The sequence below is a fragment of the Pomacea canaliculata genome, linkage group LG10, assembly GCF_003073045.1.
Source record: "Pomacea canaliculata isolate SZHN2017 linkage group LG10, ASM307304v1, whole genome shotgun sequence".
Classification (NCBI taxonomy): Eukaryota; Metazoa; Mollusca; class Gastropoda; order Architaenioglossa; family Ampullariidae; genus Pomacea; species Pomacea canaliculata.
This window is the reverse complement of record NC_037599.1, coordinates 21,822,451-21,839,349: the sequence shown is the minus strand read 5'-3', so window position 1 is coordinate 21,839,349 and position 16,899 is coordinate 21,822,451.

Here is a 16,899-nt window from a genome sequence, read left to right as displayed (position 1 = left end):
AGTATTGAGTTTACGACCTACTTTGGCGCGACGACCACCCTGACAGAGTCCCACACAGTGACACGTGGCTGCGACCTGCACTTCACGAGGACACTGCCCGCCACGTGTGTCTGCGAGTGAGGTGTTTATAGGGGGACACCCGGTACAACATGTTAACTACCTACCACACTGAAAGTGCAGGCGGTTGGAGGTGTTTGCACGGAGAGAGACGGTGAAGACCTGCAGTGAAATCCCGTCTGAGGTAGCACCGTCTCTCTTCTAAAGGTGCCTGAACACATTATTTATGTGTAAAGATTTGTGTGTGGGAGGGTAGGTGGGGTGGAGGAACTGTCGGTGTTTGACACCGAGCCAGCAACTAAGACTATATATATATATCACAGCGAGGCAGCCAGACCTGTAAACAGATGCTACATGCAGAGAAAGAATAACGTGCCCAAGACGAGAGCTGAACCCAGGACAACCAACCCTCACCCTCGGCGACAGACGCCAACCGTTGCGTTGGGGAGGTGGGGAGAAGAGAACAAGTTTATAGATGGAGCAGGAAGAGCGAGAAACCTTGTAATGATAACATTCCCACATATTACATCGTGACGGTCGTCAAGAGGAAAGTGCTGCCGCCTAACGGCTGTTCGGTGTTTAGTCCAACTCGACCTCGTCTCCTTGTCTGGCAGAACTACAGACCTCTTGGCACAGAAATTAAACCTGCGTACCGCTACTCACCTTTCAGGTGACATACATTCATGCTGACTCACGGTAGTGTCTGCAACATGTCCTCTTTTAAGAAGTGTAATTGTACTGGAGTTACCCTCGTGTCTGTGCTGTCCAAAGTACGGACATGCGTTCTTGTTGCATAAGTAGTGAGGGCAACCACCTGTCCTCTTAGTCCTTCTACCTTTCTCAGATCGTAGATCTTACCTGGAGTAAGAAACGTTAGGCGATCCTCACAAACACGAGATTTTCCGACTGTTCAAAGGCATCACAGATGCTTTATGGTCTGGTGAGTCATCTCCCTGAATTAGACTCCTGTGCTACTTTCTGTATTAAATTATGAATTTTATTTTTTTAAAAGAGAAAATAGGATGGAAAAAAAAAAAAAGAGAGAGAGAAAAATGGTTGACCTGTGTTACGAAAAGGAGGCCGCGCACTTTTATCGGGCACGACCGGCAACTCTTGCCTTCTCACGCTCTGTCCCACTGACCCAGTTATCGACGCGGTTACCTCCCCCGTCCCCACCCACTGCTGTGCAGCTCCTGTCTGCGCCAACTTGCTCTGCTGCGCAGAAAATCCATCCGGCGCGCATCCTTCCCTGGTCACAAGGTCGCAGTGTCCTCCCCCGGCTCCTCCCCACCTGCCAGACTGTGCAACCCCCCTCTCCCACCTTCCCACCCCCTCTCCTCGTCACAACCGTCCCTCGTCGGAACTCTTTCCTTCAGCTTTGCAGGTGAGCGAATCTTCTTGCATGTGTCGACCGAAGGAGCAGCGGGGCTGGCACTGAAGTCAGCATCCTCTCTGGAAATAGCCCCGCGAGCGATTGGGAGGTCGGGGGAGTGGGGTTAGTGGAGGGTGCGGTGAGGGGCACATCGACCTGCAGAAGCACGTGACGCCGGTTTGCTTTGTACCTTGGAGTCAGCTGTCCCATCCGTCTTGTTTGCTCCCGCCGCTGGCCCCTTGCCCACCGGGCTGGAGGGAGAAGGGATCAACATCCTTGAAGTTAGCAGCAAAACTATTGTGGAAATTTTCGGCGAGATGCAATGACAATCATCATCACCACCACCATCATCATCCCCGTAACTCGTTATGCTTGTTTGAAAATTTATTATATATGCTGACCATGGAGATTTCTTCAGGTAGTCAAGTGGCTTTTCCAACAGTATTGTGTTGTAGAACCTATTTTCTCAAGACGGCGGAAGGTCCTGCCGTGAGTCCGACCGCCAGAGAGACAAGGCCAGGTAAGGTCCACCCACGGCTCTAGTCGCCAGACAGAATCAGTTGTCCATAGTCGAGGAGGTTAGCATTCAATCAATCCCACAGCCCCACCAGTCCCGCACAGAGGGGGGAAGGGATGGTGAGGAGATGCGAGTGGTTAGTATAGAGGGTTGGCTGACGTGTACACTAGTCTGTACGATTCCTGCACTTCTTTCAGTTGACCTGAACGGGTTTCTGATCCCTTAGGGCGGGGGAAGGGCTGGGTTCGGGACAGAAAGGTATCGGGGAAAATAGCCGCCATTTTATCCTCGCACACGTACACACAGATTGCGATAAAGACACGGCACCCGAGATAAGTAGGGTCCTTAACGCGTCATTGCCAACGAAGCCATGGGTAACGGGACTTCTTTTTAATGTTGGGACCCGAGGGCGAAGTTTACGATCCGCCGGGCTCTGAATGGAGGATAATAACTGTCGTGACGAAAACAAGTCAAGCATATTAAGACCTGCACGGGGGAGAGAGGGGGTGGTTTGGGTGGAGGTGGTGGTGGTGAGACGGGGTGACCCCGACTTTGATGATATACGCATGACTGACGCGTGACCAGTGCACTGCTTTGCATGACGGGGTTACTTTACACCTTTCATGCATCAGTGAATGTCGCAGTGTTCACTTTTTTTTAAACATCCAACTGCAGTTCCCGACCTTTTCACCCCTTAGGAGGTAAAATATTCAGGGTTATTGTTATTGACGTGCATTACTATACGAACATTTGAAGCAGAGGAATAAGGAGCAGAAGTGAAGGAAGGTGTGTGTGTGTGCGCGTGTTTGGATGAGTGAGCCTGCGTGTTTGTGTGTGTGTGATCAATGTTTATGTCAAACACACGTGCACACGTGCAAGTGTAAATGTCAGTGCATCTGCACAATGTACATGCACGCTGCCTGCAGGTAAACTCTCAAGCCCCCGGGTACAGACATGCGCGCTGGTAACGACGCAGATGAACGCCCTCCTCCAGTCGGGGCTGCGTGTATCTGTACTCTACCCTGTGTTTACATACATCTGCTTGTTACAAAAATAGGTAATATAGTGGAATGCTATTTCCGAAGACTTGAACTGTGGGAAAACATCAACACAGGTCAATAAAAGGGTACGTGGAAGTTTATAAACAATTTGTAGTTAGGGTTCGAACACAAACAGAAATGTTTGATCATAATCATTGGCATGACACCACGTTGCAGATGCTTTGTGCAATCGTGAGGTCAGAGTCTAAATTAAGCAAAAGCGGGTAAACAGGGGTGGGAGTCTAATATAGCAGCTGAGTAATGCCTAGGTCCCCCAACCCCAAACCTCCCTAACCTCCCCAACCTCCCCACATCGATCATGACAACATTGGTCGCCATGGTGACGTGTCGGGTCGAACTCGTGTGTCGGAGAGAACGCACTGCATGGCACTGCGCAGTTGGACTCCAGCGTGCATGCTGCACTCGCATCGTGTTCGATATGGGTCAGCTGGTCACGTGACCTAAACTAACTGTTCCCAGCATCGCTAAGTTCAGAAAGGGAACTAGTGCGCGCAGGTCATTGCCATGTTTACGTCAGGAGACCCAACAGGAAGCTGGCCTTGTAACCGTGCCACCGAGTTCCACTTCGGGCCAGCGGCCAAGGTGAGGACCTACATAAGATGTTGACGGCACGAATGAACTCCAACTGTTTTGTTTTTGTGCTTTCGTGCCGGGCTGCTCGTCCACCCTTTCGTCGAAGGTCGTCTTAGATGTTGTTCCTCTTTATAGCATTTATCGCTCCCTATCCAGGCTTTTGTTTACCAGGGGATCCGAATAACATTCGCTCCTTCCGATTGTTTGTAAACACGAGCGTAATTTTATTATCGCAGCAGAATACGTTAATGCTGACAAAATTCGTACACATGTTGACAAACACGTTGTACAAGAGCGAGGGGTGTGGTGTGGATTTTTGTTGCAGACCTTGGTTATTGTGTGTCTGTTCTTCAATGTCTGGGATGAAATGATAAATTAGGAAAAATAAAAATATCTACTGCTACTTCGACTCTATTGACAAGAGGGGATGGGTTGAAGTGACAGTCCTGACCACGTATATCTGGTTACTTTGATACTTATGTCCGACTGTCGGTGAACATATGTGAGGTCGATGTCTCAAGAACTTTTGTAAACAACAACGGGTCGGCCTGACCTTCTCATGCCTGGCACACTTGGAGTGACGGACGGGTCTGAGAGAGGGAAGAAAAACAACAGAAAATAGTCTCAAGAATCCCAACACAAGGTGTTAACCGAAATCTCTCAAGTCACGTGACCCGAAGCGCATCCATCTGTGAGTTTAAAAATGCGGCACACGAGTCAGTTTTCAAAAAAGATGGATATTAATTACAACCTACTGCCCCGGCACACCTTTCAATCCTGAACCCCCTGGCTTTCTTCCCTTTAACCTCTAACCCTCAGGTCAGCATGAGGTCTAGAACGGGAAGTGAACCGTGGGTTACTGCACAGTACTCAAGTTTCTTCATCATTTCTGCTGCGCAAATGAATTCCTCGGGGTACAAACTGGGACTAGGCCATCGTCGAGTGGGTGGGGGAGGGACCAGGCACCCCGCCCTGACCCAGCCTGTCTCAAGATAATAACAACAAACGTGTGATTTACATAGTGCAAGAGGGCGCTCATAGAGCAGCATGCTGTCAGTGCTTGAGACAAGAACAAGACATGGACAGCATCCGACGGACGGAAGGATAACCGTGTAGACAAGAAATAACAGAAGACACAAAGAGAAATCAAGGAATAAACAATAAGGATTGAATTTGGGGAATCTGCAGAGGAGAACGAGCAGACGGACTAGTCAGCAGACGGGAAAAGGGAAAGAAAGCGTTAGAATAGCGGTTCTCAACCTTTTACTTGTGACGCCCCCCTGACGAACGTACGTCTGCTCGCCCCCCTTAGCCAGCAATGTAAGCTGATTTCACTAATACCGGTAACTTTTAAAAAATGGTCACCTTCGCGCCCCCCTTGTAACCACATCCCCCACCCCCCAGGGGGGCGCGCCCCACCGTTTGAGAACCGCGGGGTTAGAAGGTGAACTAGCAGTATGTGGATTGAAAACAAAGGACATGAGTGACATGGTTCCGTTTCCTAGCTCTACCACCATGATGTGGACAGGAACATGCCCTCCAAGAATGGGGGTTAGGTACGAAATAAGCCTGGATTAAGAAGACGAAGTCGCTGACTAGCTTTACTACCAATAAAAATAAGAAATCTCCCGACCCGGCCAATATCATGAATGAGATGCTTCATCGTGTCGCAACGGTGCCCTCGCTAGAATCTTTAGTCTACGCTGAACAGTCGGTCAGGTATACAAGTCTGGAACGAGGTCAGGATGATCTTCATTCGGAGAAAATTGGACGAACAAAACGAAAGTCCTTAGCTGCCGTCTTGTCAGAACCATAGAGCGCATTATCAGCCAGTGTCTGAAGTAGTTTCTAAACTCAGAGAACATCATAGTCCCAGGACAAGCAAGTTTCACAAAGTTCAAAAGAAAGAAGACCAAACTACACACTTTACACGACACGTTTCAGAATCGAAAGGCTACCCTGTTAGTCTTCATTGATATGCAAAATATCAGTGTGTGGAAGGATGGACTGCTGGTGAAAATTCAACTCAGCGCAGGAGGTACCGGAGACGTTCTTTCACAGACTCTTACAAGCTTTATTAATGAACTTGTGTCAGAGCTACCCACCGGAACTGGCGTCATGAGAACACCAGTAGAAAAGATGAAGCAGATAACACCAATCCCTCAACTCGGCAAGAGAAATGAGAAGCAGGCACTAGTACAAGCCAAACGCACAGCACACAGATCCCAATGAGTGCCAGAAGAAAACAACTATCTTCGGGTAGGTTTAAAAGATCAAGCTTCATGAGAGAAACATGTGCTGCGGATACAACACTAAACACCACATCCTGCAGTAGAATGCTGTATCCCATCTGGCGATCTTCATATTTGAGACAGAACCACATTACTCTCAGTTCCCCCCTTTTTCAACGACGAATAAGCAAGAAAACTCCGGTGCTTTCCATGGTTAAAAATAAGAAAACATGGATACAGGCTTACAAAGATGGATTAGCGACAGACGACATCCACAATGGAGAAGCTAAGGTACACTACATCCATTACCATGATGAACAAAGGCAGCGTGCCAACAGCAACAGTAGTACTGCACTGTATTAGCTACAGAGCCAGTCGAAGAGCGAGTATTTCAGAGGTTGACTGGCAGGTCGTCATTCCTACATAGTCCTGTCTGTGCTGCAGACACTCGCAGACCTGACAGAAGCACTGAGAAATGCTGTCTTCTTCTGCGTTCCAGACAGCATGCCCGAGTTTTCTTGTGATTATGAGTCGGGTTGTCTTTTCTAGGTTTACATCGGTCCCCCGGAGTTTCGCTAACAGAATGGCTCACCACTTGTATAAAAATGGTATTGTAATGGATGCTATCACACTGCGGTATTGAAGGCAATGTGCAGACAGAATGGCAAATTTGAGGCTGAAAGAGGGCATGAAGAAAACAAGACCAGTGTTATAAAGTCGAAGACCACCATTAAGGCTTTACACAGACTACACCAGACAGCTACCATCATCAGACTAGGAACTCTTTTTGTTCCGCACCAGGCTGATGCCCCACCTACGCCGAAAGCCATCCGATGTTCCATCCCCAAATGTGCTCTTGTGGGGAATAACAGCCCACGCAACAGGGATTAGGGGCAGAGATGGAGTCTTAGTGTGTGAGAGAGAGAGAAAGAGAAAGACAGAAAGTGCGTGTGTGCGCCCTGACATGCACGCTGTCCAATTAACAACACAAGCTGACAAGAGGCTTAAAAAAAAAAGATGATGGCGTTTGCTTCGGAAGCAGACAGAGTGGTACAAGCATGAAGGACGGAGGGAGGACGCTACAGGAATGGCCTGCAGGAATGATTGTTCACCTGTGCACCCAAGCGTGGAAAGGTAGCTACGCCGTTACGGCCGTTCACCCTGTTTTCTTTGGTTTTTTTTTTTGTTTTTCTCTTTGTCTATGTCTGCGCACTTATGTGTGTGTGCGAGCGAGAGAGAGAACGAATAAATAACAAAGAGAGGGGGATAAAGAAGGACAAGGAGACCGCTGCACGTTGTGCCGGGAGTGTATGCACCAGCTGTTGCCTGTGCACTGAGTGTAAGTCGCGTGACGTCACCAAGGGGCGAGCAGGCTGACAACCCTGCAGCCCCTCTCCCAGGTCCTTGAGGCGCCCTAGTGTCACTACAGTGTTATCGTGCTGGCTCGTAACACGTGACATTAGGGAGGCAAAAAGGGGGAAGTGGGGAGACGGGGGAGCTTTGTGCATGAGGCACAGGTATAACAAGTTCTCCAGACATGCGCAGCATGCACCTGGGCTCTCGCACTCCTCCCGGGGGAAATATACGATCATCTGCCACCTGGAGATAATTACACAAGTGGCGCAGAGACAGAGAGAAGACAGAGAGAAGACAGACACAACCTAAACCAGGTTTGCCTCACACTAACACGTTCATCGTGCTTAACTTGTGTATTCAACCTGGAGAAAGAAACCGGGAGATCAGGATGAAAGAAAAAGAAAAGAGAATGAGAAGAAGAATAGCAAAACAACAACAAAATATGTATCAAATTCATATGGCAGTGCATTAATCGCGGATTCTTGTTTGAACTGTTTGGTCTCCGCTTTTCCCAGTGAGATGAAGATAAGTATCTTGGGTCTGACTTGACAAACAGGTAGTTGAAGTGAGTGTTAGCAAGATGAGAGAGTAGATAATCGATGCACAGACAACAGTCATCGTCTCATTGACATTATCTCTCTGAGACTGACGACCCGTGAATGACATCTGTGGCGGATGATAAAGTCTGGGCAGCTTGGACACACTGACATGGAAAACCAGGTCGACCACATCGCTTGACAAGGCAACAAAGTGTGTGTGTGTGAGAGAGAGAGAGATGGAGGGATGATGCTGACAGAAACCGCCCTATAAGTCAGCCGTACAACATCTTCAGACAAATTTATCATACGAAGTGTTGGACAGGAGAAACATCTTGCAGTGAAGGCCCTGTGACAACATAACCTCATTTTTTTGGCGAGAGGAGGAAAGGGGATGAAGAAAGTCCAACTCAAAGTGCGAGGGGAGGAGGAGATGCACTGATGGGAGAAGATTTACCGATCTGCTCTTATCAAGCCCTTCGTCAAACTAATGCACCGCCTTTTATCGGTAAAGCTAAAGAGAAACGTTCTTCTCAGGTCAGTGGCAAACGACTATACTGGAAACAAACTGAATTTTTAAAAACATTTTTTAACCATGCCTTCTGTTTACCTTCTTCCACAAGAACCAGCTCAGCACCAAAAGAAGAAACGCTTACTGACATCTGGACAAACTAAACATTTATTCCTCAGTTTCAGATGAGATTATGCAGATAGACGAATGAAGGAAAGAAAGAGAAGGGAACAAAAGAAAGAAGAAAAAAAAGAAGAAAAAAGGTAAGTAAAGGAAGAATTCTGTTAAGGTTATCACCCCTTTGCGGCATGTACTTGTTGTCTGCGTAATTGCTTTGGGAACTGTTCCAGTACAGCAACACCTGTGCTGCAGGTAGAGGAGCGGGTAGCGGGGATCCAGGAGTTTGCTGGAATCTCTTGCAGCTAGTCTCAGGCTGCAACGGCAATGTAGGATATACACAGTCTACAGAGCTACATAGAATCCACAGCTTGATTCCATTCAGCGAACCAAGTATCGCAGCATCTAACACACACATAAAATAAGCTCGGATTTACTGAAGAAACTACTTAAAAACTAAAGCCATAATAATGAAAACTTATTTGACAGATTTATGTTCGCGACAACCATGTTGCAGTCGTAAATGGTTCACAATATTTTTGTTTCTTAAATTTTGTTTTCTTTTTATAAAGTAAGCGGCATGGGAAGGGCCTAGAGCTGTTGATGGAGGGATGTATAATTTAACAGCAAGAAACTCACAGAAACGGGTACATGTGGTTGTCATCTTCCCGTAAAGGATGAAGATATCAGGATGTCGTTTGTACGTAAACCGAGTTCTGTAGCCGCCATTGTTGTGCCTGGCTCAGATGACGCCGCATGGAGCTACGCAATTATTTACCTCTGACGTCATTCTGCGTGACGCATGTACAAGTTTTACGTCTGTCAGCGTGACGCAAGCATCTCTGCAGGCAGCGGTTCGAATCTCCTGACAAAGATGGAAGAAAAAAAAACTTTCTCCCTTCGCCTCCAGCCTCTCAGCGTTCAGGGAGATAAGTAGAAACAGAAGAGAGACATACGAGAGTTCATTGCCCTTGCAATGCGCTCACCCCCATAAACCACCAAAAAAACATCCACCCCGCTTTCCCAGCGAACTGTTCGTCGGTCCGACCCTCCACAAACCGAAAGGAAGGGTTGGGGAGCTTCTCCGTAACGTGCCATGTGACTGTAATGGATAGTTGAGGGTGGAACCTGTGACCTTTGCGCAGTCGTCAGCAGCATGGCGTCTGGAGGTGCGAGCGTAGTGGGATGCGGATGGTCCCCCCAGCGCGCGCCTGGCCTCACGTGACCAAGTCTCGTGCCCTGCAACTGCACGGGCCGCCTGCCAGGCGTGCTGCCAGCGCTCCACGGCCGTGAACTGGTGTCCTAGGAACAGGAAACCCTCCCAAATGTCCTTGACCTTTGCCCACTACGTCGGCAATGCCAGAGGGGGGCGGGTTGTCGTACTTTTTAGAACTTATGTTCTCTTGCTGCGCCACCCAGCTGCATTGTTCACCCTTCGCGGCTTGTTTATGTCACCCCGGAAGATAGGATCTGCGCCTGCGCTTGTGGGACCAACAGTGCCAGACGCACTCCCATTCTGCCGTTGCCACAGACCCTTGCCAAGGTTGCCAATAAAGTGCAGAAGGGTTAGGAAATGTAAAGCCTCCCTACCCGCTCTCGTCTTTCATTCCGATAACGATGCCAAACATTAAATAACATTCAGTAAACTGGTGTTTCGATATTATATGTATACAAACAACAGTATTATGGTAGAGCTTAAAAAAGCCATCACAAACCTCTGGAAGATAAAAATGGATTTCAATTCTAAAAGGAAGAAGTTTGGCAAAGCTCTACATTGTGATGATGGACTAGAGGTCAGAGGTCAGTGTGTTTTTTGAGATGTAAAGGACAGCGGTGAGTGTGATTCATTATGTGATTTGAGTTTCTGTCTGGCTGCAGAGGAAAGATGTACTGACATCCACACTGCATGTGAGAACTATTATCGTCTTTCAGAAAATAAAAACCTCTGCTTCTAAAGAGTACTTGATTTTAAACCTCTTCACACATTAAAAAAGTCACATTACAGTTGACGTGTTATTATGAGGTCAGCATCAACTATATTACTTCTACATAAGTCACTGTAGAGGGTGTCGTAGTCTTGTTACACAATGCATCAATGGTTCCCAACAAATCGTCTGCATAAATTCTTGTTTGCAAATGCAGCAAATGCAAAGTGGAATACAATTACTGGCGTCTCAACATCTCCATTTCCTCGTGCACGTCACTTCCGCCTCATCACGACAAGCCAGCGAGGACTGCACTCAATATATAAAAAAAAGGAGTTAGGATGAGGGATGAGTGGGGGAGCATACTACGTCAATGCAAAGGCGCTCATTCATAATTCCTACTATTCTCATCACGCCTGGAAGAGTGGGTGAGGAGGTCAGGATCCATACCACGTGACGCGAGACAATCATCCTCTTGCCTCATCTTTTATTCCCCTTCTCCCCTTCCCTCCTGCCTCCCTCCCAGCTCTCTGTCTCTCTCTATCTCTCATTCGGTTGCTTGGCGTGGGTCATTGAACTCGAAGACCTGGAGGCCCGGTCCGTGGGATGGGGCGTGCTTTGCATGGAGCAGCTGCGGGGCTGGTCGATAGCAGCGACTGGTGATGCAATAGTCTGCCAGACTGCTGGCCTCAGCGACGGCTGTGGCGGCAGACTTTCGGTTCGCCACAGGGGAACATGCATCCCCCCCTCACCCTCCCCACCGTCACACCTCCGGAGCAAAGCTCGAAACGTGGGATGACTGACGGCAGACGTGTCGTACCACTGAGCCATAGAAGGATGACGGCGCTGTTGCCTAGGTGGCCCAGAATAACGGAAGGTTGCGTCAACCGCGACAGAATGCAACCTCTGTCCCAGCAATCGCGTTAAATAGTGTCCTTGACCCATGTAGATGATTGCACAAGGAGTGGTAACACCTCGCTCAGTTGTTCTCGTGGGACAGACAACTCTCACTCAGAGTAGTCCACCCTTGCGCACTTTACAGGCGAAGATAAACCGAAAAACGATTTGGCAAACGTTCGTCTCAAGCAGCAGTTTGCCAAATTCGATTGCCAGCTGTTTCGCACAACAGTTTAAGGACTGTTAATCACGAGGGCGAACGTTCCTGAGGCAGTCAGCGACAGTGACGTCCCTTTGCCATGATGGAGGTCGTGGATGATGATAGACACTTGCTAGCAACGCCAGCAACACGACCAACTAGGCTGTGTGAAAAGTGTTTATCATCTGCCTGAAGTGTTAACAGTTCTCTTCCCCACAAGGCAGACCTTTAAAAAAAAAAAAAAGCAAAACTCTAAAATTTTCACAAATAAATCCTTTTTTCATGTTTACGCGCGTGCGTGTTTGTTTGTATATGTGTGTATGTCATTGATCCCGAGCGATGGCAACCCGCCTCTACACCTCCCTCCATTCCCCCATACAGCACACGTTCCCCCACCTACCCCAGACACACACCTCCACATCGATGTGTTTGTAGGTCATCGTGACCTACTTCGCGCACGCCGGCGGGCTTTGGCCAGCGCCATATGAACATAAATAACGCATCGGCAGGGAGCACCGCGGACGCCCAGCCTCTTCCTGTGTGTGCCGCCATCTTGACTATTTCGGGATGTGCGAGACACTAAATATAGTTCAGCAATTAGCGGGAAATGTTAAATTTAAGAACGACTGCTACGGTTGGCTGCAACAGAGCGACGAGGACGCCGACGACGGACGAAAGACTGATGAGTTGGTTATTTTCAGCAAGACAGTATAAATAATATTAATGTTTGTATAAGAGAAACAGAGAAGATAACGACCATGATGACGACCAAGATGATGCTGTTGATAGACACATTGAACCACTCACGCTTCCTGCTCTTAGATCCATTGTGACTTATTAACGGTTGGTCTGTAAATCTTTGGAGAGATGTTGATGGATGGCACAGTCATCGCTTATGGCGAAGGGGATGATGGGTAAAGTGATTACATGAACGTATGTTTCACACTTCACCTCCTGCGTGCACTAGGGGAGGCCTTGGTAAGGATCAACTGGAGGTCAGAGGTCAGCGCCGAAGACGAGATACGCTTGATTACCTCCCTCATTTCCCAGCCGTCAACCCATTTCCCCGAGTCCCGACTGTTTGATTTTCTCGTCGTTTGTTCTTGTCTTTTTCCCCTCATCTCTCTCTCTCTGTCTCGTGTCACCTGTGTCGTGAATTCGTTTCCTCGTCGTCACTTTGTTGGAAATTCTCCTGATTTCCTGCCTTCTTAGAAAGATTCAAATTTAAATTAAGATTAATTAAATCCAACAACACAAAATTCAAACAAGGTTGATCTGATTTCATGTTTCTGTTTCTCACAGGGTGAGCACTGGAACCAAGGAAACATATTGATGGCGTGCAGCTTTGATTGACTGTCCTTATGAAGTCCTGCGATGATAACAGTGATGATCACCAAAGAATGATGATGGAAGGAGATAATTGGCTCCTGACCTTCCTCTCAACCTCCTCCAATTAAAAAAAAGTCGACCTTTTCCTAAAATTTAGTCACCTCCTCTCCCGGTCTCACCACCAGACATTACACTGTAACATGTTTCTCGTCAAGGGTTCCAATCCATCTTGAAGACCTCCTTCTTTTCGTCTCCAGCAGCAGTCCAGCATATGTTAGTGTGACTAATGTGCTTGTCATTTCATTTCTCAACAACAGCTGTTTCTTATCGAGCAATGAGAGATTCAACCAACGTTTAAATAATCTGCGATTTGAAACAGGGCTGACACGAATGAAATGAGAGGGTCAGAGAAACATGTGGCACTTATCATCGCCTCACATCGCCGCTCGGTGGGTCTGAGACTTTCGCCAGACATACGAAGGACCTTTTCTCGTTGATGCACGTGTCGGGTGGTTGGGGGTTGAGGAGGAAGAAAGGAGGAGAAGAATTCTGGGGGGGGGGGGAATTGGTGTTTTACGCCGTGTCAGCAACTAAGGCTATATTACGGCAAGCAGCCAGCCCTGTAAACAGATGCCACATGCAGAGAAAGATCAGCGTGCCCGAGACGAGAAATGAACTCAGGGCAGCCAACTTTCACTGTATTGGTGACAGGCGCTAACAGCGCTAACCGTTGCGCCACCGGGCCGCTAGAAGAATTCTGGGAAAAATCGGTGGGATACACGATCTGGGAGAGAGTGGAGATGAGATATGTCGACAAGAGAGTGCGATTAGTGTTTTGCTGCTGCAAGCTAAGATCGCACAAATTTTATTTTTTTGGAAAACTCTATTGTCTCTCATGCAGGTGACTCGAGAACTCGCCCGCCTGATTCCCTCCCTTGCCTTACTGGTTCCCTCCCTTGCCTTACTTTTTTTTTATCTCGCTATCTCGCGTGTTTTTTTTTTTTTTTTGGATACGAGAACAGAGAGTTATTGATGATGCTTGATAACAGCCTGCTGTGCTAATGTTTATGATCTGTATATGTGTATATAATTTGCAGAGAACAAGTGGAATGAAATAATTGTAAGTAGTCTAAATATACACATTGGTGTGGATAAAAATCTGTTAAACAAAACTGTCTTTGTCCTGTGGTATAGTCAGCACTTCCGCTGAAACCCAAAGAAATTAATTTATCTTTTCTGTTCCAAACAATTCCACAGAAATACTTGTATGAACGGCGTTCACACACACACACACAAATACTTGTATGCACGGCGTTTACACACACACACACACACTCACTTAGCGCCTGTCACCAATACAGTGAGGGTTGGCTGTCCTGGGTTCAGCTCTCATCTCTGGCACATTATTCTTTCTTTGCATGTGGCATCTATTTACACGACTGGCTGCCTTGGCGTGATATGGATAATTCTCCCCCAACCCCCAAGCTCAAAGGTCAAGGACTTGAAGATAACAGGACATGCGCACTGGGAGTGGTGACACGCTCAGCTCTGCAGGTCGCCAACCTTCACCTCTAACCCATGATGCAGCGGTCTGCGACGCCGGTGCCTGACACATGGAACCACAGACACTGTGCAGTGGAGCAGCGTGGTGTGTGTCGCCAGTCGTCTGACCCTGCGTCATAAAGGTGTGGCGCTGTGACGTCACGTCGTCGGCGTTATCGCCAGAACCGGGGCAGTAATACAGGTCACCTTGTCTCTCCAGGGACGGGGGATCCTTATCGACTTTTACTGACGGGTGGATGGGCGAGGAACGTCTTGTCGCACTGCTACTGGCCTTGTCTGTCTTTTATATATTATATACCTTGGCTTGTATTCATGGACGTCGGCGTATTCATGGGCCGAAATTTCGCTAACCGATGACCTATAACCGACGCTAGCTTTAACGGTGGAGGTCCCCACCGTTAAATCGCGAAACCGACGATTAAAGATGGCGGCGTTTGTTGTGCTCAGAGCTTGTTTTGAGGAAAAAGAGCGTTTTTCGCGATGGGATTAATCCGATTTATAAATACAACGATGCTGTACTGTTGTGCAAATTTAGATATGCCGACATCACATTCTCAGCCTTACAGATGATTTTGAAAACCAGCTCGTAAATTCGAACCGCGTTGGCGCACTACCTACAGTGCTGCAAGTGTACGTGCTTAGCATTAAGGTTTTAATCCACAGGCTTTCAAGATGTTTGCGGGCAAATTGTTAAATGTGAGCCAGCCAACAACACCAAGGACCATAAGTGCTGTGACACAAGCTCTGCTCAGTCTTATGACACAGTGGATTAGTTTTCCCGGATCACGATGAGGCAGAGCTGCAGAGAGAGACAATTCTATAAAATAGCGCGATTCACAGGCGTCTTTGGCTGTGTGGATGGAACTCACATTCCAATAAAAAAATCCATCAGAAAACGAACATGAATACATCAATAGGAAAAATGTACATTCAATTAATATGCAGGTGAGTGAAATTTCTTTTCCTTAAAATTCTTTGACTTTAAGCTGTTGCAGCACATTCATTATTTTTGTTGTTGTTGTTGTGCCAACAGGTAACAACTTTGTGGAAAATTCTTGTAGTCCTTATATTTTTAGCCACCATTTTGACAGGATTTTCATATGATGTATTTCATATTCCAGTTATGAGCATTTTTACTTGGTTTCTGACACTTATCTAATCACCCACCATCATAGATGAGAACTGAGTAAATAAAAATTATGAAATACAGTGATACCTCGGTTCTCGAACATAATTCGTTCCGGGAGGACGGTCGAGAACCAAATTGTTCGAGAACCGAAGCAATGAAACCCATAGAAAATAATGGAAACTGGATTAATTCGTTCCAAGCCCCAGAAAATGCCTATTTACTGGCCTAATTTGTATAAAATATGTAGAAAAACATGAGTCTCAACAAGAAATAAGAAATAAAAGTGTATTTATTAAAACAAAACAAAAAAAAACAAACAAACAAAAAAATGTACAGTACAGTACAGTAAATTGTTTCATTTACCGTACCTGTACCAAACTTTATGGCAGGAGGGAATGAATGTGGAGGGAGGAGGGAAGGGGGATGGTTATTGTTTTGAAGGGGAGTCCTCTTCAAAAAAAACAGAGGGTAACTGCTCTTCGGGTGTTTCTGTTCTCTGTATCTTTTGCTGAGGAGAATCAGAATCTTGCTCTGCAGTTGCTTGTCTGATTTCTTTACGGAAGAATTTGTCAATTGTTTGCTGTTTTTTTCTCCTTTGCAAAATTTTGCGGAACGTGGACATAACATTGTCATTAAAAATGTTAACTGCTCTATTTGCTACCACTTTATCAGGGTGATGTTATTCAACAAAATTTGCGATTTCTGCCCATTTTGCACACATTTCATGTCTCTCCACAAAAACGTGACTCTCTCTCTCTGCACTCACACTGATGACGCAAGCAAGGCGCGCTGGCAGAATGAACGCCATTCGGCTCAACTCGGCTCATCTCGGACGTTCGGATGTTCGAGTTCCAAATATTTGTTCGGATTCCAAGACAAAATTTTCTCGAATTTCCTGGTCGAATACCGATTTGGTCGAAAGTCAAGGCGTTCGAGAACCGAGGTATCACTGTATACAGTTACATACAAACTGTGAAATGTCAATTAAAACTTTTAAAATACCACATAAAATGTCAATATAAATTTATTGGGTAAACATCCACATTGAGACTCTGAGGTAGTGACAAAGATGTACAGTAGCATAGCAGCACTTGTTTTTTTACAAACAAAATTGTAAACATATCCAAACATAAATAAGCAGCTAGATTTTAGTGTGGAGATTTGTAACAGAATTTTTTTGCTATTTTGCAGGCAATCTGTGATGTGGACATGATACTTATTGATGTTGTTGCAAAGTTGCCTGGCATTCTGCATGATGCCAGGGTACTAAGGGAATCCGGGATCTTCGATACCATGGAGCAAGCAAATCGGCCTGTCAGAGGATGCCTCTGTAGTGATTCCAGCTACATGCTGAAAACGTGGCTGCTAACACTTAATCTTAACCCTAACCAGGTCAGAACAGCAATACACCATTAGTCATACCTCCACACCTTTCCTGTGAAGCATGCCATTGGAGTGTGCAAGAGGAGATGGAGCTGCCGTACAAAGCTTTGGTCATCCTCTGCAAAAGCCTGTGATGTGATCAC